The 20,714-nt window shown below is 41.4% G+C and overlaps 1 long non-coding RNA gene across 4 annotated transcripts in view; it reads left to right on the forward strand.

Annotated features, from left to right (window-relative positions):
* The first annotated feature begins 715 nt into the window (after positions 1-715).
* The window catches only part of LOC135282690 (uncharacterized), a 49,047-nt gene continuing 29,048 nt past the window's right edge, over positions 716-20,714 (forward strand). For 2 of the 4 annotated variants that reach the window (XR_010348753.1, XR_010348755.1), the window contains exon 1: positions 716-781. This is a non-coding gene — a long non-coding RNA (uncharacterized LOC135282690). Of the gene's footprint in view, positions 782-3,407; positions 4,200-20,714 lie in introns of those variants that run through there. The other 2 variants (XR_010348754.1, XR_010348756.1) reach the window with 1 other exon arrangement.

The following is a 20,714-nucleotide window of genomic DNA, read 5'->3' on the forward strand; positions in this document are numbered from 1 at the left end:
AAACAGACAACCAAGGGTTTCAAAGTCATTTTAGCATTTCACAAACAGTACCCACGCGAACGGCCAGGAACTACAACACAAAAAGTTCCACCTCAGCATGAGGAAGAACTTCTTTCCATGGAGGGTGGCAGAGCTGGAACACCTGAAGTCTCCCTCTCTGGAGACATTCCAAAGCCACCTGGGACATGTTCCAAACCCCCAAAGGACATGTTCCTTCGTCACCCACACCAGGTGACAGGGGAGTGTGACTGGGTGATCTGCAGCGGTCCCTTCCAACCCTGGCTGTCCCGTGAGTGTGTGAAAGCCACACTCGCTGCTCCGAGGTCACATCCTCACCCTCAGCCCCTTCCCGCCGCCAGCGCTCCCTGAGGGGCCGCATCACCGCCGCCATCACCAACAGCGCTGCGTGTCCCTCCGCGCCTCACGGCCTCGCGCGCTGGAGACCTGGGGCCGCATCACCGCGTGGCGTACCCCTCCGCGCCTCATGGCTTCACGCGCTCGAGGCCGTGCCTCATGTCCCTCCGCGCCTCATGGCTTCACACGCTCGAGGCGTGGGGTCTGGTCGCCGTGCCTCGTGTCCCTCCCTCCACGCCTCATGGCTTCACGCGCTCGAGGCCGTGCCTCGTGTCCCTCCGCGCCTCATGGCTTTGCGCGCTCGAGGCGTGGGGTCTGGTCGCCGTGCCTCGTGTCCCTCCAGGCCTCGGCCGCCATCGCCCTGCCCCGCCGCAGCAAGTCACCCGTGTCCTGCCAGCAGCACCCTCCAGCACCAGGGACGTCCCAGGTGGGTTTGAGGAAGAGATCATCTTTGGGTGTTAGAGAAACACAGAATGGTTTGGGTTGGAAGGGATCTGTAAGTTTCATCTCGTCCCAAGCCCTGCCATGGGCAGAGACACCTTCCGCAATCCCAGGTTGCTCCGAGCCCCTTCCAGCCTGGCTTTGGGCACTTCCATGGATGGGGCAGCCACAGCTTCTCTGGGCATCCTGTGCCAGGGCTTCGCCTCACAGTGTTGGGATCCTGGAGGAGGAGAATGTGGCTACCCTCAGGTAGGTGATGAGGGTGACAATTATTTCCCAAACTCAGCTTTGTGGCATTCTGTTAAACTCGCTCATGGCATTGAATCAAATAAAATAAATCTAATTGATTAAATAAATTTGTCACCAGAAAATAGACAGAAAATGCTTTGGTTTCTTCTCCCATTGTGAGAGCTTGAGTGGCCTTTCCCCATCTCCTAATCCACACTGGCACTAGCAAGATTGAATAATTCAGATATTAAAGGCTGAAACTGAGGCAAGTAACAAGAATCTAGATGATTCCCAATAAAATTAGTTTCACTCTTGGTTATAGCTTGATGCTAGTAACATCAAGGTTGAAGGTTCTATCCCTGTACGGGCCATATATATTTAAGAGTTGGACTTAATGATCCTTGTAGGTACCTTCCAACTCAGAATATTCTATGAATCAAAATCAGTGTTTACTCTATACTGTTATATTGGTTGAAATGAAGCAAAAATACAGAAGGTAATTGAGGCAGTTTCCTGAAAATCATAAAATTCTCTCTGGGGTTCTCATTGTTCTGAAGTTTGTTCTCCTGTGTTTCTCCCTAAACTCTGTATTTAATCAACTTATTGTCATTGATCAGCTGCAGTTCTGATTGGATATTACTGCATTTTAGCTGAGCACCATAAATATTTCTTAATGATAGAAATGTTAGGCAGTTGCACTCTCTCTTCCAATGGAACTCACAGAGGCCCTGTTATTACAGCCAATGGCATATTCATTGTAAAAAATACTCAGTAGGCAGCGGTTTCAGGACAAAACTAAACTGATGTTCTCTCTCCAGGATTTTGGGGAGTTGCTCTATGAACCCTGGGAGCTGTGAAGAAGCTGGGGTTTCCTAGCTGCCTTGCCTAGATTGCTTACACCTGTGAATAATTAAGAGTTCAGTTCTGTAAGCTCTTCAGAACTTTCTGGAAGGTCACAAGTAGTTGACTCACCAGATCGTTGAAATTGTTCAATTTTCAGTGGCAGAGAAGGGTTGTATTCAGCAGAATCAGGTTCCTAATAAAATGCAGGACTGGGCAAGAGCAGTCTTGATTCAAAATTTGAGTATAGCATTGATATATTTATTTCTTTTGATCGTGAACTTTTTCACACTCTACAGTAGTAACAAAAATCATTACATTTGCATTTAAATCTCCTTATTCCATAGCTAACACGCTGAACTGTGAAAAATATTCCAGACTATTTTTCTCAGATAACTTCTAGGTGTCCTGTATCTGCTGATTTCATTTAGGAGCTGAAAGATGAAATGGAACTAAAAACTGGAGTGGTATCTTGAAATTGTCTGATACCCAGGTACACCAGAAATCTCATTAAAATATTATGTATCAGAGTTCCATAAAATGTTCTCCATCAAACGTGTCTATGGAAATATCCCTAACTATCAAAGTACAATACAGAAAAGGGTGAAGAGAAGGAAGGATGCAGATTTTTAAAGAACTTTGGGAATGCTGAACAGAATAGATCTCCAGTAAGAAACAGGGGAAAAAAATCAAGTAATTATTTTTTGCCTCAACACTAAGTATTACAGAAATACCCTGCTCTGGCTGATGACAGGAAAAGACAGGGAAAGAGAAGATGTTTTGAATGTTCCCTGCCCAGGCAGTCGGGTGGTTTGAAATGTGCTCTGGTACAGCTGTGTTTTGTCACGCAGCCGTGTGCAGGCAGCCTTTGGTGTGCCTGCCAGGACTCGCAGGTAAGAGTGAGCAGTGTCAGCTCCTGCCACCTCCCAGCCCTGGCTGTGCACTGCAGGTGCTGCAGGCTCGCTGCCAGCTGAAAGCCACCTTGTTTGCCCAGTCAGGCATTCCACAGGGTTACTGGAAAACTGCTTCAAGTGGCCATCCAGTACTAGGGAGTGTTTTTCACAACATGAACTGATTCTAATGGACCCTAGAGGGCAACTGGTATTTTCTAGTATTTGCTATGGCACTTCAGGAATGAAAATAACTCTTGCCAGACTAAACAAGGCTAAATTAATGAAAAAAGATCCAGTCTCTAGGACAAGTGCAATAACTTGTAGTTATAGGGCAGTGGAGGAACTGACAGAATAGTTTCTTTTGGATACGATGATGTCACAGTGCACAGCTTTGGTCTGTTGACTGAGGTGGATTTTGTATTCCCATGTATCTTATCATCAGCACTTTCAAATCAGCTTTACCCTTTTGAGGAAGGGAAGTGAGAGTTGGAGGTTGGATTTTTATTAGGCACAGCTGGTCCAAGGGACGTCATTTATTCCTAAAGCCAGGGCTGTCTTTCATATGAAACCGTGGGGTGGATGGTGGGCAGGGGGAATCACTCGAAGTGGTTTCAACAGCTGGGGGTCAAATTATAGGGAAAAATGGAGAGAAGGGAAATTTATAATCTATAATTTGAAACCAAAATAAGAATGAGACAAGCTTATTTGAAGGACTGGAAGGAAAAGGATGTGATATATGGCCTGATACAGCCAAGCAAAATGAACACTGCCATTGCACTATTACTTTGCAGACAATCCAAAAAAACCAAAAGGGCCTATTAAGGCTGTCTCTGTGGCGATCTAATTAGGTCATACAAACAATCTCTGTTGTTAATAGGACCCTTTAACTGTACGTGGACACCTTAAGAAGTCTGTAGCAGATATAGGAAAGATTCTGATCCATGATGGGAATAAGAAGTGAATAAGAGCAAAGAAATAACAGATGAGAAATTGGCACAGGAATTAAAAAAGGTCTATAAATAGAATTATTGAAGTAGGAGAGGAATGTGAGAGCCTTATTCTTCCCTAGAGGTTATGTTGGCCTATTCTGTGAGACACAATCTGCTTTGTTTGCTTGAAGTTAAGGGAATGGAGAAGAGGAATTGGTAGGAAACAATGCATTTTGAGGGCAAAGAAAAAGCTTCCAAGGGAAAGTGTGGGAAAGGTCATGTTGAAAGAATGTGTGTGCCTAGAGGGACTGATAGCAGTGACTACCTGTATCATCCTAGTGAAGAAGAGCTAGAGGACAGCTGGGTGTAAATTAAAATAGAATCACAACAAGTGCAGTGGGACCACTTCTGGCTTCAGGACATCATGCCAGACAGGTGTCAAATGTGTGTGGCTCCTCACTCAGTGCAGACTGGACTTGAGACAACAACACCAAGTGATCCACTCACCCTGAAGGTATGGTCCCTCTTTACACTTATCTTCTCTCCCTCTAAAGTTTCCAGATAGCAAATAACTGTTTCTCACCTGTTACTCCCATTATGTCCCAATAATATTCTGACCACTTCTCTAGCACAGAACCCCACTACTGTACTTGTTATAGCTAAGGGTTGAGTAATATTTTTATGAACATATCCTATAATCTTGAAAGAGTTATGGACTTAATCATAGCAGGATACTCTGTGGGCCAGCAAATGTTCATTGTATAGAGCAGTGTACCTGGATAAAGGAGAATTTAATATCTGAATATCTGCAGAAAGCACACACTGAATGAGCAGTTGTTCATGGCATACTTGGAATGTGCTGTTCAGTCACCGGTGGGTGTACAGTATTTCTGTCACCTGAGTCCTGTAACTGGCTCACTGGGGATGAATTTGCAGGTGGGATATTCACAGTGGCCTGGTTCTGAGCTATTTGCAACAAGCAATATTGCACACTAACACTTACAGGTAGTAAAGCATCAGAAATTTCAGAATGTCACAATCCACTTACCAGTGGTTCAATACTATAAAGAGCCTAATTCAGTACTCAGACAGAATCTTCCCTTGGGTATTTAAGTCCCAATGAATCAGATGCTAAGAGAGTCAAAACCATGAGAAAAAAACCACTTTGGACACCTTTATATGCATTTCAATCCAGCAGTGCATGGCCCTACAGCATTTCATCAGCAGTATTTATGCTCAATATCCATATGAAAACCAGAGGGGTCATACAGCTTTGCTTATGCTATGCTGAATAATTCCTGAAGATTGTGTAGGTAACCTGTAGTTCAGCTGGTTAAAAGCATCCCATCCCTCCCCAATCCTTCATTCCTCATTGAGGAAGACTGCAAGTATGGCTGTCCCAGGGAAAGAGATGGCTTAGGAGATTTGTTAGGCTTCCTTTCTGGCCTGTTTTCTAGGACTCTGTGCTGTGTTCCATAAAATAAGTCTGACACTCCACTGCTTGGATTTTGGAGCAGCCAAGTTATAACTAGTTGAAAAACCCCAGTGAAGGGACTGTGTCTACTCATCACCCTGGACAGTTTTTACTAGTATAAAACTGGTAACTTGCCTAGAACCAAGGGCAAAATAGGAATACTGCTAGTCTCAGGAGGAAGCCAGGAATTTTAGAAGCAGCATTGAAAATAAGATGAGCTACTTGTAGCAGAATTTCCTCAAACTCAACTACATCTGCATAGTAGTCTACAGAAAAGTACCCTCATTTTACATCACTTTATTCGCAAGTCTGTCATCTGTTGTTCTGTCTGCAAAGGAAGCAGTCAAAGAGCTGCCTGGGAGTTCACCCTGCCATGACTGAGCTGCATTTCACTTTAGATTGGGTTGGAACATCTTTACAATAGATCTTTGTGACCAGGGGTTTCAAGAAGGCCAAAAATAACAGATTTTAATAGTCCAAAAGCTAATTTTAAGTATTTATAACAAAATAAGTAATCTATATGCCAGTTATATACAGGCACTCTGTATATCAGCAGGTGCCACCACATATAGGAAACTCAAGGCAGTGATTTGCTAGCAAACCAACTGAGCTGATACCATGTTTTGTTGGTGACATCATCACTGCTGGATGGTTCTTTGGAACAAATAACCTCTTCCACATGCCCCTAAGCACACAGCTCCCAAAATAAATTTCAATTGCTGTAAGGCTCAAGAACGCCTTAAATCACCTTGGGTTAATAAGCAGCAGAAATGGAGAAAGAAGGAGTCCAGGATTTGTTTTTATTTCACTAGAAATACTTCAGATGAAGCAATTGTTAAATGCATTAAATACTATGCAGGGCAAGCAGGAAATAAAAGCATGAAGGTGGGAGAGATGTTTATATCAGATTAACATACTGAAAACCTGGCAGGAAATACTGCTCTAACTGGTGTATTGCCAGACTGGAAACCATGGCAGCATTCAAGATAAGTTGAGGTTCTGTAACTGTTTAATGAGCACTAGTTTTGTCAGGAGTCTTTGCAGAGGGTTGTGCTAAATATTTCAGAATATAGAGGAAGTTTAATGTGAAACTTCCCTGAGGAAAGAAAACGCCACAAGAATACTTGCATTCTCACTGACAAACAGCAAAATGAATTCCCAAGTAGATGATCAGTGAAGGATGAGCAAATATAACTTCCACTTAGACCTAGTCTGTAATTCTGGAGTGTAAATGGTGCCTTTATCTCTTGCTCTGAACAGGGAGAATTTAAGAAAGTATGAATAGATGTGTTATGGATGAGTAACATCAGTTTATTTAGAAGTGTCCAGAGTAGTTGGTCTTCCAGGAACTAACAGGTGAAAATGAGTCCTTAGCCAGTTTATGCTGCTTCTCTTTTTAAAGTTGGGTTTAATTATTCTGATGTGGTCTTTGCTTATCACTCTGTAATACTGTCTAGAGACACTTTTGCATTTAACATACCCTGTCATTGCAGCAAAAGGTAAACCCTATTTTAATAGTTAGCTTGTGTTTCACTGAGTTTTTGAGAACTTTGCTGCTTCAAGCCTTGCACATCTGTGTGATGCACCACAGAGAATAGCATGGTTGCGTTCCCAGAGACTTTTTGAAGCTGGAATTTTATTTAAATAATAATTGGAATGTTATTATTATTAATATTGATTATGTTCTAGTTTCTAAAGACATACAAAGCATAAGGAGTAGAGGTGTAAATAAATTATGAGTGCACAATATACAAAAGATCTTGTCCCTACAGCTAGAGAAGAGATGAGGGATTTCTCTCTGAATGTAGTGGATGCTTTCTAAACATCAGGTTTGCCTCCTCCCTCTGCTCTGTTATAGCTTTTTTCTTCTTACAACAGATAATAACAAAGCATAAAAACACACGAACCTGCCCTGAGTAGTGTTTTACTCTCAATAGCTATAGGGAAACCATTTACAGGAGTTGCTACCTCTGTACAAAACTGAGAAGGAAATAAAATCTCATGAAGTTGGAACCATCTTTCTGCTTTTTGTGAGAAAAACCAGGCTTAGCTTACAAGTGCAATGGGAGAAGTGACCAGTGTCCAACACAGATTCCCTTTTTCTTTTTCACATGTTGCATTCTGGAGCCCAACACCATTTTTGTTCATGAGAGAAAATTAAAAAGACTACAAGTGTAGAAAAACCACTTGCTAACCTGAACGGTGGGTGGTTTTTGATGGGTATCATGTGGCTTGTCCAAATAGTGGTGTGCAGCTGAACTGGACTGAGAAGCTGTGACAGACAGGCTTTCAGAGAAGTGGTACATTCAGAAGTCCCATTACACCACTCATCTCTGCTGATTTTTTCCTCACAATGCAGTATTTTCTCTTGTTCTTTGTTCAATGCTGTCTTGAAACAATCTGAACATAGTTTCACAAGTCCCTTGCAGACTGCACTTATCATTTTGCATTTCATCCCATCCTACTTGTTCTACTCCCCAGAGAAGCTGAGGCAATCCCTTCCACTGCCTGGTGTGTTCCCCTTGCCCACCATGGCTGGGGCAGCTGCCAGAGGTGGAGGTGAGCAGGAAGCAGTGATGGAGAGAGCAGAGGGGAGCATCTGGCACTGTGAGATCACACTAGTAAGAGCTGGTTTAAAATTTCTGTCAATGAAAGGCAGTTCAGAGACACTTGACAGTTTTATCACAGCAGAGCACACTGTAATTTCACTGTTTACATGGTGCATGTGCTTGCATTTTACTGGTGTTTGTCCACCTCCCCACCACAGTTACCTGAATGGTGTGACTTGAGTCACAAAGTTACTTTGCTCTCATTCTCTCTGTTCTGTACCACATCACACTGAAAATCCAGTAGGGAAGAATGCCATCTATTTATCCTATCTCCCAGGAAATACTGGCAAAGACTGCATGTTTTAAAAACTCTAAATAGCACAGGAGTTTGGGTGTTGCACTAAGTGGAATTTTCATGTCAGTTGAATTTTTTTTTAGAGACTTGTGCCTTTTATGAGTGTTTCACCACGTATTTGCTGTGTTGAAATGGTTCTCCCTGTCCCAAATCCAACTCCATATCCTCTGTCCCACCTCCCATGTTTACAGAGAATGCCATAATCATATGGTGCTATTATTGTGCCTGTCACAAAGCAGATATGTCTAAATGGCAGCCTTTCAGGATTTTAGCTCCCTCTTCCAGAAACTGCAGTTGCAATTGTTTTCAGCTGCATATCCTCAGCTCAAATCAGCTGAGATAGAGACCTTGGCAATCATTTCTTAGACGAAGAAGTGCCAAAGATGCCTGCATTGAGGCAGATTCTTGTAAGCCTTTAGCTGTTCCACAATCCTTCCACAAACAGTGGGACTTGTGTGGCAGACTGTAAGTGAGTCAAGATTCTTAGTGTATGACACCAGCACCATGCTTTTCCCTGGCAGCAGGCTCAGTGCCTGGGACATAGAGGGAGCAGAGCTGGTGGGTGACCGGGGTGTGCTCCCTGACCTCCCAAGAAGAGAACCCAAGTAGTCTCTGACAAGCCTCGTCCTTCACACCCCGAGACCTTGCTGTAAGCACTGTTCCTCCAGACCAGTCAGGGCAGCAGAGGAGGGCTGGGACAGAGGACAGCAAGCCCAGGGAAGTTTAGTTTAGCAGGCTATAAATCCCCTTTCCCCTCCTCCCTTCTTTATTGCCTGTCTTTGGAAAACACAATCCGATATAAACCAGAGAGAGTGGAAGCAGGGCAATAAAACTGTACGGCAGGAGCACGAGTGTCACAGGGGTGTTATATTACTGGCATTCCAAGTGGCTGATGTCAGGCAATGAGCAGCAGGGCCCACAAACCCACCAGGGCAAAGAAATGTCCCAACTGTCCTTTTCGTCCCTGTGACATCCCTTCAGATCCATTCTCAACTCTTATGCTATTCATCTCTTCTGCCCTTTGCTACTCCCAAGTCCTTGTGTTATGATTTCAGGGGTTCTGGTTTCCAGGCTGCTCAAGTTGAGCACTCAGGCTTCTGACCACGAGTCAAGAAATTCTTGAAACACACGATGTGTTGCCTGATCCTTGGGTAACAGGATCAGCAGTGCCACACATACAAAAAATATTTCTTGATGTGCACTTTTGGATTAAAATATATGTATTGATTTATTTTAAGGTTAATTTATGCAAACTCAACTCCTTTTAGATAGGCCCAAGAGTCTCAAAACTGGTTAGCAGTTCTGATTGCCCTACGTGAGTGATGGTTTTCACAGGACTGGATCCCAGCATTTTCTGAAAACCAGGTCTCTTTAAGGTACTATTAATTGTGCACTTAAAAGAGTTTTCAACTGTCTTTTCAATGTTTGCTGTTAAAAATTGAAGGAAAGACACTTAACCACAAGTTCTGAGGTATAAATATTGCTCAGAAACTCACATGTAGTTCCATTCATAGGAGCTGGCACAAGTATGATTTCTTGGGGCTAAGTTTCTTTCTCCTCAGTTGTCTTCAGTTAGGTGTTTGCTATAAATTAACTTGCAAAGCTCATATAATTGGTAGACTGAAAGAAATATCTCTGGAAAAGAATTCATCCTGCTTTTTTTTTCGGATACGGTCGCACAATCAAAATTAAGCCAGCTTAAGTCAAGATGCATAACTCATGTTTTTCTCTCTCTTCTCGTTGTTGGTATTGTTCAGAGTTGGTTTGGGTTGGATCAGTTTCCCGACTTGATTTGTTCCGCAGCTGTATGAATGTTTGCTGGCACATGAAACATGGGGAAACATGCAGCTAAGGACAAGGGAATATGAGGTGAACTTTTGGGGACAACCTCCCCTTATGTGGATCTACAGCAACCCTGTAACAGCAGCCTCAGAGATGGCTACCACGATGGCTTTGTCATCCTCTAGGTTTGCACATCTTTCTGTGGAGTTAAGACATGTAACAAACGTAGAGACCTCACTTTGGACAACCAAAGTTTGGTGAGGTGAACTTCACCATTTATCATTTAAGTATATTCCAGTTCTGAGGGCAATTCTGCAGTGCCAATACGCTTACTGAAATAGTAAATTCTAAATGTAGATTCACAGAGCTCTGTGCTTGAATTTCTCTGCCATTTTATAAATATGACACATGTACTCTGGGGTAGCTTCGGAGCATGTTGGGAAAAAATATCCAAATTAACTTTTGAAGTGGACCAATTAAAGCATAGTAAATCCCTGTGTAGACACTCTTCCTGAGTATCAAAGAGGCCTTAATTCAGGTCAACCTAATTTATTTTGTATTGAAGTAAAACAAATCAAATAAAGGTCCCTTTAATCCTAAATGAGAGTGCCTGTGCAGGCGGGTGGAGGGGGCTTAACGCTATTCAGAATTTAATGGCATTTGATAGCAATTACTTAGAATAATCTCCTTTATGAGGGTTTTTGGACACTCCTCTCAAATTCAGTTGCACTGTTTGTTTAATTATAAATAAAGTTGACATTGAAGAGTTAACGTTGGAAATTGAATTCCAAAGGGTTTTCTGTACATGAAATGTTGAGATTTTGAATGACCAAGGAAGAAGGAAAAGGACATGTGATTATCTCACAATTATAGATATGCATTGCTCTCCACCTCATTTATTTCTACACATTTTCTCAAGTCTGCATAGCACTGATTTTTAGATCTGAGTTAACTTTTTGGTTCAACACAGCACTCTGAAGAGAAAACTGTTAGAGTAATGATTGAGTTTCCTGGTCTACATATGAAGGGAAGTTCTCTTCATTCTCTTCATCCAGATGGAAATTTAATGTACAGAGTACCATACTATTTTGCATGAACATATCATATAACACCTTTAATCCTGTGATCCTAAAGGGCCTTCCAAATGTCAGTGAATAAAGCCTGCCCCTGAGAAAATCAGAGAAGTTCCATTATCCCAGGTTTACAAATAGGAAAGACACGATCCTAAGAAGTGAATTGTCTTGCCTAAGGTCACACACAAGGAGAGAATGACTGCACGGAATAAAACCAATTCTTCTAAATCCCTGTCTTGTGACTCAGTCACAAGACTGCCCTTCTCTATTGTTTTATAACAATAAACACAAGCCTTATTTCCACTATCTCCCCTTCCAGATATTCTGCTGTCAATACAGTCCTTTCTGTGGTAGCCACATTGTCTGGCAGTATCTATTAGGAAGGATGGAGAAGTTACTGGTGGTGTGCTTTAGGGCTGCCATGGCACTTGAGTGTGGTGGGGTCTTTCTGCTCCTAATCCATTGTATCAGCTCCTGGCAATTCAAGCCCTGTCTACTGAATTGCTGGGGGTGAAAGGTCAATGCATTAAGCATAGCAGATTAATACACTGCAGTAAATCCCAGAACCAGCACTTTAAGGAGCCAGTAATATTTCACACATGATTGTTCTACCAATTGATTGCACCATCTTGTGAGTGCGTTGTGTGTGTGTATTTCTTTGACTCCATTTACGAGTTTTCCCAAGCTCCCCTGTTTAGTGGAGATTGCTGTGTCCCACACTGGTTGCACTTTGATCAGGGAAATTCAATACCTGAGGTCTGGGCTTTATAGGAAAGCAAGGTCCAGATTAAGGGAATTAGCCACAGTATATCACAACTAATAAAAGAGTGATTGAGCCCCACCACAGCGCTGCCCCAGGGGACGGGAGGAAAAAGGAGGGGGGCAGTTAGTGGAGGGGGAGGAAGACTTGCAGATAAAGCCATGTCCATAATTAAAAATGAATAAACCTGCTATCACATCATGCCTCTTACTGTGCTAGCAACCAAAGCAACATCTTTTCACAAAATGTTGCAGCTATAGCCTTTTATTTACTTTTTTCCTTTCCCATTTCTTCCTGTTGACCTTGTCCATTCCCACATTTTTAGTAGAACTAAATGACAAGTCTTTTTAGGAATTTTGTGGAGAAATAAATTGCATATTTGACTGATTCTTATGTCCATTTCATGGCAGTGATTAAATGACTCAGGTCAGTAGGGGCTAAAATTTCAGACACTTAACAAAAGCAGGAGCAGGAGCACCAACTATTGTGTTGGTCACAAGATAACCCTTGAGAGTTTTGTAAAGGGCTGCCTGTTGTTATTATGAACCCAATCAGAATAATCAATCTTTCTTTATACATGCTGCTTTAAAGAAAATTTAAAAATCAAACCAGACCTGAGCATGTAGTTTCTCTTGGACTAAGAAAATTGGAAGGTTTTCATAGTAATATGCCAAGACACAGTGTAACATCTAAATCAGAAGAAAGTAGGTTTTCTTATTTTATAGACAGTGGCTGAGGAAAGATTATTGATCATTCTATCAGAGGGAATCAGAATGCTGCAAAGTCCAGATCATTCATTTACAAAAAGATTTTGTATCAACTGTCGTTGCTAAGGCTGTGAGCTTCTCTTTGTTCTAATTTCCTTGCCCGTTTTTTTTTTTTTTTTCCTGAGCTTTTAATCCAGACCAAACGTTGCTTGCATTTTTCTTATTCTTTTAAAAGATATTTGCTTGAACTGGGAGTGGCAGAAAGAGTAGAAAAAGACCCGGCACATAATGCCTGTGTCTGGCATCTCCTTGGTCATACACACGTCTGGGGCTGGGTACACTGTTAGAGGTAAAGTTGTACACGAACAGCCTCACTTTGTTTCCCAAACTGAGTACTTGCTTTTTCACGTTCTTTGTCCATAATGTTTGTTTGCAAAACAAATATAGAAAAGTACCTACTTTTATAGTATCTCTTTGCATTCAGAAATCTGATAATGTAATGAATTTGGAGCTTCCGAATTTGACTCTCCAAAAGCATTTTAGCATATACATAATATGACCTGTTGTGTGTTTTAGTTTTCCTGAAGTCAAACAGAGGGCTAAATGTTTCAGTGAGTCAGAGCCACAGCAATTTAAACTAAACACATAATGAAAGGAAGAATGTATTAGCATACTTAGTGCCTTGCAGAGTTTTAGGATTTCTGTGTGTTGGATAAACATCAACATCCTCTCCAATGACAAATTCCTATATTTTTTACTAACTCTTTTCATTTCAATACTCTTCAGCATTCCAGCATGAACAATGGCTCAAGCCAATGAAGTCACTGGAAAGAGTGTGTTCAACTAAATGCATATTTGGTCAGGTTCTTAGAATCCATTTTCACCTATTATTTATTATTACTGTTTATTATTATGGTGTAAAGTAGATGACTACATAAATAGGTATTCTGACTAATTAGGCTGGTCTGCCTGAAATCATCATTCATTTGCCAGATAATGCATTTTCATGCAAGTGGCACAACAGTATTGATTAATCACAGTAACTCTTGACAGTGTTTTTTAGAACACCTGACCATGCACAGTACTTTGAAAGCATACGCAATTTTTTTTTGTCCCTTGTGCCAGCTAATTAAATTTGTCCCAGGTTTTCAGAAGTAGATAAAGTAATTTTCTTCCAGGATCAGGATTTCCTGCTTTCTAACACTTCTGTTTTCCTTAAGGCCAGGAATCTTCATGCCAAAGTACACATTTGTTCTTGTCAAATTCCCTCTAAGCAAACCAGGTTCCCAGCCTCCTCAGCTTTGTTATCATTACAAGAGAAGTTACAAAAAATGAACAGAAAAGAATGTTCAATTCAAGTTTGTTATGTTGTGAAAAGCTATCAATAATTCAAGACAAATGGTTGGTTGACTTAAGCAGAAAATTTTGGTTAAATATCAGGTCCTAGAAAGATTTTTTTTCCTGGCCCAATTGAGCCATTTCTTTGAATTGTGTGTCAAAAGCGGGATAAACTCAAAAGCAAAATTATATGTATTAGTTGAGACAGTGACAGCGCTGAAATGTATTAAACTTGCTCACGTACAAGCAAACCCATTTTACTGTGGTCCAGAAGTTAAGCACTCAGGAACATACTATTTTATTTGAAATTAAAATGTAAATAAGGTGGAGAATTTCAATTTTGTAATCACTTGCTCTTAAAAAATTAAACCTAAACTTTGTGTCCCATAAAATCTTAAAAGATCATGTGCTCTTATGCAGTCTGTTACCTCACAGTAATTAAAGACCAGCTCAAACAACTTTGTGACAGCACAGCAACTCTTATTGAAGATGATCAATGCTGAGCAGTTTCTCTAATCCCCCACTGTCAACTGTAATTCTGCTGGTTCAGATTATCTGCTTTCATTATTCACCTGCCAAATAACAGGGAAAAATTATAAACCCCACTTTCTCTAAAGAACCCTCTAGCTGTCACATCAGAAGGTGCCTTTCATCCAGTGCCCTGTGCATGAATGGATTGTGGATCTGGGTATCAGTGAGACAAAGTTGTTTAGGGAAATCATGTCAGTAAACAAACAGGAAAACTTGTTTGAGAAACCCATTTAAAATTAAATGGGCAAGAAATGGACCTAATACAATTCAGCTTTCCTTAGCATCCCAGTCCAGTCCCTGCTACCCCTCCAAGCTACAACTAGTATAAGTTTACTTCACAGTCCTGAAACTTTAACATTTTAATGAGGCAAAGTTTTGTCCCATAGAAGCTAAACTCTACCAGAAATGCCTAGGTAAGAGCCAAGTACTGAAAATTTTTATGTACACAGTAATTCTTTTTCATACAATACTGCCATACAGCTAAGAAATTGGTTTCTTTCAGAAGAAAACAAGAGAACAGCACCCATTAGTTCTTAGTTAAATATTAGATGAAATTACTTAAATGCAAAATTTATGGCATTCATTCAGTACAGGATTCAGACTAGTTTTTTAACTGCTTTGTTACTTTTTCCAATCCATGAACAATTTACATGGTAAGGGATTAGCTACCACTTATTTAGGCATTTATTCCTGCTTCTATTCAAGTGAATGGTAAAATTTTGATGGGTTTGAACAATGAAGAATCAAGGCTGATATGAAGATTCCCATCAATACGCACAGTCTTTGCAGCAGGATCCCACATGAGTGTAAACTTGAAGCAGCTCAGTGGAGTTATTTAGAATAACCCAAAACAAGTCTGTTACTGTAACTTGAGCCCGTTTTATGAAGTGGCAGGAAATGAAGACACTGTTGATGGGCAGAACTCAGGAAATGGATTAAACCCCTCAAAATCTCTCTTTTGAGATCCATCTCCACAAGCAGCAGATGAATACTACAAGTGATGATGAAATGCCAGTGAGCAGGGCCAGCCCACATCAACTGTTTCATGACTGCTTGCCAGACAAACAGATTGGTTGTCAGAGCAGCAGGAGAAATAACTTGGACTGCTAATAACCAGAAGTTGAAAATCTGGCAAGGTCAGTCTCTCCCTCTGATCCCAACACTCAGATACTGACTTCTGATCCCCCTGACAATGTGATAAAATTCATTTAAACTAAAACTGCTTTTAAAGTAGATAGGTAGCAGCTAGGCATTAAAATATTTGTGTAAAGATATCCTAAGCTCTGCCAAACAGGATGCACATTGCTGTATAAAAGCCATCCAGACAGGACATTAAAGTTACGATGCTGTCATCTCCACATAGTCATGAAAGATACTTTTATGAGACTTCCACATCCAGCTCAGTTGGCATATCCCCAGTTCCAACAAGACTGTACCTTCTAGTTATGCTCTAAGTCCAGTCTCAGCTATCCAATAACATTTATCTTTCACTTGAACACTTTTTATCCATTTATGTCAATATATGTCTTATAAAGAAAGCCCATTTGTCCTTATCATTTCATAGGTAGGGACAAAATTATTTACTCAAAACACTCCAGTGGCAGAGCCATCAGTAAATGCAGTTTCCTGACTCAGTGCCCTTTTGCTGAACCACACTGTGGTGGTCTAACATTCCCTAATATCTGCAGTCTCCTGGTTATCAACCCCCCATTAACTGTAACAACATGTACTCTAGTGTTTGGCTCTTCTAAGAAATGAGACTAGCAAATATTAGGTATAATTTTCTGATTTTGATTACCGCTGCCCTAAATGGATAGTATCATAGTTACCACCTCCCGATCCCTGTGTTCCTACTCAATTATGTATTTTGAAACCATTTGCTAAATAAAACTTTGTTCTACCAAGGGGTCTGGAGAGATTTTGACCTATACAGTGCTACTAATATTTTGTTGTTGTTGTTTAAAATGGTCCCTTATTAAATGGGAACATCTCCTTCAGTCCAGATCATCAGTACGAGTTCTGTGTTCCTTTTACCTGCACTCCAGGTATCTCTGCTCCGTATTTACAGAAAACTGTAAACAATTGTTACTGGGACAGCTCAATGCAGACCTTTTGTCCATACAAGTGGATTTTTTCATGCTTTTCTTGAGCTGGTACCACTTATCCTCCCACTGTCACCATCTAGGACAGCACAGAGGGTACTAATGCCCTGTAGGAACAGATTCTGACTAAGCCCTCAGGCCTCCAGTTTTTCCTAAGGGACAAAGCACAGAACAGTCAGGGCTGTGGTTAATAGAAGGTGAGCAAAACGTTTCCCAGGTCATCTTGAAATCAAATGTATTGAGGAATATTTTCTTTGAATGTGTTCTCACAGATATTCAGAATGTTTTCAGTGCTTCCTTACATAATGATGACAGTGTGCAAGGAGCTTCATTGGCAAACACAGAATAGAAGTCTTTGGTTTGGGAAGCTGACAGATCTTAAACCTTAGAGATGACTATCATTTTACCCTGGCAGCTTGTAGTTCTAGGCTGCCACATTTGGCATGCTTTCTCATCAGCATTATGCTCTGGTAGACAAAATACGTAACATTTTTTAGTCAGGCTGCTATGATGAAAAGCCTTTTCTACACTGTGATTCTGGCTGATCTCCTCTTGCCTGGGGTAATCCTAACAAATGAAGTGCTGCAGTCAGGAGTGAATGTCAGTATACACATATTCAGAAAGGGCAAGTTTATTGCTAAAGATAACATGGAAGTAGCACAGCGAAGTCAGTATCTAAGTGTGGTGATGTCCCCAGTATGGACTCCTGTAACTGCAGACTCGGGCACACAGAGCCTGCTATAACCTTCCATTAATTTGTTTTCATCTGGTTTTGTAGCTACTTGGCCCATGAGAACATGTGTGTAGCCACAGATAGGTAAAAGATCTGTTTTCCCTATGATTCTGATGATGTGGAGGGTTGTGATGTTCAGGAGATCCCAGAAGAATCATCACAAAGGGGTGAAGGTTGTTTGACCTGAGCATCTTTGATCTTCTGTACAAGAGGCTAGTTTGAACTGGAAACAGAGGTATAGGTGACTGTAAAAGGCAGAAATAGAGAGAGAAAAAACCCTGCTGTTTGGGATCAATGTGCCTGGATTTGCCATGGTGCTGTGTAAACAACTAGAGAAATCCAGACTTCCACTGTATAAATGAAGATGGCTTTTCCTGGGGAAATCTGGCCTGGCCTTCTCTAGGCATGGAATGCCTTGAAGCAGTAATAGGAAGATGATAGAAAAGTCCAGTGAATAAAAAATTTAGATAGATACCTAGCACCCCAAGAATTTCTGTGATTGCACATGGGACATCAGAGGATCTGGGCAAGCTTCAAAACTGGGAAAGCATGGGACAACTTGTAAATTGCCCTTTTGTCCTCCCAAGTGGCACCACGTCCTCTGTCCCTACTCCACTGTTGAGTGATGGCACTTCCACACAATTTACACAGAAGTTGGTTGCCCAAGAGGAAGACTCTCGCAGAAGTGAGTCCTCAAGGCCATACTGAGATAAACTGAATGCTTATCCCTTCACTGTGATTCTGTGAAATTTTCCAGCAGGTACTCAGAAAAATATTTCACTGCCCTAAAGGCAGGTTCTTAATTTACTTCCTGCCCTGCACGGTGTCTCACTCTTGCTTGTGTTTTTCTCTTTATTTTGAGAGTAGGGAACTGGGTTTTTATGGTGGCCATGTTAATCGTATCCCTGGTGGTCACAAAGGGGTTTAATAAAAGGGGTGGGTGGCTGGGTTAATTATTTTTTCCATCTGTCTTAGGAGAAGAGTGTTTAAAATAAATACAGCTCTGTTGGAGCAGAGGGGTTGCAAGGGTAACGTTTTTTGTTTCCCTTTCTTTGTCACCCCACCACCCTCCCACCACTTTATTTCCTGCTGTGGAGACAAGTGACTTAATAAACTATTATTTATTTGTTAAAGATGTCTCTTTCCAGCACTAGCTTTCCTGCTGGGGAGATGAGTGTCTATAAAATATTTCCAAAGGTGTAGCTCCTTTAAAGATTTAGTGGGTTTCCCAATAGCACACTCCAAGTCCTGCTGCTGTAAAAGTTGCTGGCTGTTTATTTTTCAACATGTCTAAGAGCCCGAGTGATGGAACAAGAGGAAAGTTTTGTTCTTCCATATTTTTTTTAATCTGCTTCTACTTTGAGTCTCAGTCCTGTACAGCAGGAGCAAACTGCCAAGCCACCACTGAGCCCTATTTTGTTTAACAAGGCTCTGGTTTAGCTCAATTTTATACCATGCAGATTTGCTAAGCAGGACTGAGACCTTCATTTTAAACAACTTTGTGAACACTTGCTGAGCAGGGAGGCTTGAAGTTAAACTTTGGGCTGGAAGGCTCTGGGCCGCAGATCTCAGTATCACAGTGGTCAACTCAGCTTCTTTCATGTTTCAAGACAAGTTATATTTTTACTACACCAGCATCTATGGAGGAGACTAAATACAATATGTTCCTGCTGGAAAAAAAAGCCAGAATGGACTTTTTTTCACCACTGACATATCGATTCATATTTTAAATGACATATCTATTCATTTTTTAAAAGCAGACTTTAATTTCTAGTTTTTGCTCAAAAATTCAGTCTGTCATGCTTAGTGCTGTGTCCAGCACCTTTCTGCTTTTCTCACAGAAATCGGTAGAATATACTACATAAATACTGCATCCTAAGGGTATATATCCTCACAAATGGCATACAGTTTTTTTAACAATACTATAGAAATAGGAATTACTACTGTAGAAATCATGCAATGTGTGTAACACAACCTTCATACACACACAGCATTACAGCCTGGTAGACCAGGCAAGCTTAACCTGCCAACTTCGGGAGCAATGATTTTGTACAATATCACGTCATTTACTTTTTATAACTTCCCTGTGTTGCATCAATCCCAAAACTACAGGTGAAACCCCACATTTGGGTCCAGTTTTTCCTTGGGAGAAACCCTCAAGACTGATAGATTGGAGGTATGAGGACGTCAACCAACCCAGTGTCTCTTTCCTTCCCATGTGTGGTTTTGGTCCAAGTTCTGGTTGTTTACTGCTGGTGTTGGACCTGGCACAAATTTTAAGCCTGGAGTTTAGCATATTTAGGAGCTACCTGAAGCAGGAGAGTACTCGAAAACCTTCCAAAAATAAGGATCTCAGTGTGGTTCTCTGCTTCCCCCAGGTGGAGGTATCTGTGCTGGCATGGTTCTGAGATGGACATGGCCTCTGCTGAGAGCTTTCCTCAGCAGAGAGGAGAATAAATCACTAGGGGGTTCCTGAGACAAACTGGGTGGGAGAAGGAGGCTGCTGAACAGAAGTCTACCAGAGACATGAGGAAGGAGGAATTCCCAGCTTAGGAAGTAGGTAGAATAAGACTGAAATGCCCAAGGTATGACTGGTCACTCTCTGTCCACTGTTCTGGGTGAGTTGTATGTGAGTTTCTGCCTGACATCTTCATTGAGCAAAAATGCCATCTTGCGATCATAGGATGGGCTCAGCATTCTCTGTGTAAATGCATTACTGCTGAAAGTGTTCCAAGAATATTTGTGTTCACCACCTAGATGAACTAAGAGGAAGAGAGCTATGCAGAGGGGAGATAGGGGGAGCACTAAGAGGATTTGAGAGAAGAGTTGAAACATCACCAGAAAGAGGCAGACACTGACTTTAGTTCTTTTAAGCCTGGCCTTACAGAATTTGAGATAACACATAGGACTCCTGCATCATCTCACATTATAAGACAGGCCTACTGGATTGCCTTGAGCCACAGGTCCACACCAAGCTGGTCACTCTGAATGTAGCTCCTTGGAACACCAATTCCTTTCAGTTTGTGAAAAGTTGCTTCTCCACTAGGCACAAGGGGAAGGAAGGAGCCTGCAGAGGAAGCAGAAGATAGTTCAGGAGTGTAACTACAGAAAAGATGCAGTAGAATCTGCTAGGGGAATGCAGGGCTCAGTCCCCTGTGTTGATGCCTTGTGTTGAACAGAAAGAATTCAGGAAAAGTAGAGAAGGCTTGGAAATTGGTTCTTTCTTGACAACTCGATTGTCTAATCTCAGGAGGGCCCTGAAGAGAGATGAACCAGTGCATGATAAGAAACCAAGAGAGTGGGTGTTGGAAGCAGACTGTTAGCCAGCAACAACTGACAGCTGTATAAAATTCTGGAGACAGATAATTGTAATCAAGATTCAGTCCCAGAGAGACAATTAGTTATGTGAATACAAACCAGAGCATAGATAACTGAATGGAAAAGAAGTATTTCATTCCTGTATAAGACTGAAAAAAAGCTAGGAAAAATATGTGAAGAAACATCCTCTGTACCATGAATGAAATTATTATATTATTTGAAACTTCTAAATTTCAGGCATTATTCAACACCCTAACTATGTATACATCTACTCAGAGTAGCCTTATCTGCAAGGGCCACTTAGAGT

Source organism: Passer domesticus, chromosome 17 (assembly GCF_036417665.1).
Source record: "Passer domesticus isolate bPasDom1 chromosome 17, bPasDom1.hap1, whole genome shotgun sequence".
Lineage (NCBI taxonomy): Eukaryota > Metazoa > Chordata > Aves > Passeriformes > Passeridae > Passer > Passer domesticus.